This window comes from Limulus polyphemus, unplaced genomic scaffold (genome assembly GCF_000517525.1).
Source record: "Limulus polyphemus unplaced genomic scaffold, Limulus_polyphemus-2.1.2 Scaffold187, whole genome shotgun sequence".
In the NCBI taxonomy this organism is placed as follows: domain Eukaryota; kingdom Metazoa; phylum Arthropoda; class Merostomata; order Xiphosura; family Limulidae; genus Limulus; species Limulus polyphemus.
The window spans coordinates 901203-902540 of NW_013665797.1; the positions used below are offsets into that span (position 1 = coordinate 901203).

The 1338-nt window shown below is 37.1% G+C and overlaps 1 protein-coding gene across 1 annotated transcript in view; it reads left to right on the plus strand.

The window, feature by feature from the left end:
- Positions 1 to 1338, plus strand: part of LOC106478183 (endonuclease/exonuclease/phosphatase family domain-containing protein 1-like) — a gene marked incomplete at its 3' end in the record, with an annotated part of 35906 nt that overhangs the window by 22096 nt on the left and 12472 nt on the right. The gene's annotated exons all lie outside the window — the stretch shown is intronic.

The window sequence follows — 1338 nt, forward strand, 5'->3', positions numbered from 1 at the left end:
CCCTTCTATATCAAGTACATATTGGTTTTATCAATGATGATCAAATCTTTGGCTGGTGCATCTGCAGTGGAAATGTAAACACCAAATTTCAGCAGTTATACTTAGAGTTTGTTCACATTCAAACACATCATTGGCATTATTATGTGAGCCATGACATCCTCTTCATGGCAACCTCTCACTAATGACTGTGACAATAAATAGCATCATGAGACAGGAAACCTATGACACAGTGTGGATGTACACAATTTCATGCATAAAGCTAGGAAAGTGGGAAATTTTATTGCTTAACATTGGATTTGACATTTGACCTTGAGTTTAGATGGTCAATGTCATGTGTTCAATGGATAGATGACAGTAAATAAAATAAATGTAGACTCATGAAAGTTTTATTATTTGTATTTCTTAAGTTATTGCATTTCCGTGCTAAGTTTGTAGTTGGAGGTTCGTTGCATGATAACCAGTGTCAGACACGATTCAAAGGTGGCAACATGCTGAAAAAACCAAGGTGAAATGGGCAAGTGCCTAGTTTAGTGTAACACCTGTGGAGGAAGTCTTGAAGGACTAATTTACAAATGTAGCACAGATGAAAAGGACAACGTTTAAAAAATATTTCAATCTTTTGTTTTCAAGTCAACTTGGACTTATTATTACAGGGATTTATTTGCTATCTGCTCAAATGAGATAAGACATTCATTACTTGGGGATATTGCCTAACAGTCCATGGGTTTATAGATGGAAAAAACCCTGAAGTGCGTTGACTGCCAATGTTCTACAGCTTAATCATTCTACCCGATTGGTTAATGAAAGGTGGAAAATTACCTCAAGAGATGAAAGAGGAATTGATGTAAAGAGCAAGTGGACATAAGTTCCAGCATAAGGATGGTTAGAAGTTACTTTTACTGTAGGAAGCTTCTTTACATATTATGATGTGTGAGTAGTTGACATCAGTTAAGAGTGCACATTGAAAACTGACTTCATGCAGAGCATTGGATGTGAAGATAGGCTAATTTCAAATATCTTCAATGTAGATGAGCAGGAAATCCCTATGCATTACAAGGAAATTACTACACCAGAGGTTGAACATTCATTGACAACAAGAAGCACACATGTACACATGTTCGGCCCAAACCCATATTTTTTCTATGCAAAAAAAAAAAAAAATACTGACCATTGTGTTCATGTGAATGTTCGGCATCTGCCCTTCACTGGCTGAATAGTTACCTGAGGTGTATATGATAGCCAATGATTGAAATAGATAATATAGTGTTACGACAGCGGAAGTCACGCGACGCTGGGAGCATGCACGCTGGAGTTTCTAGAAGCATCGTGACTTATCGG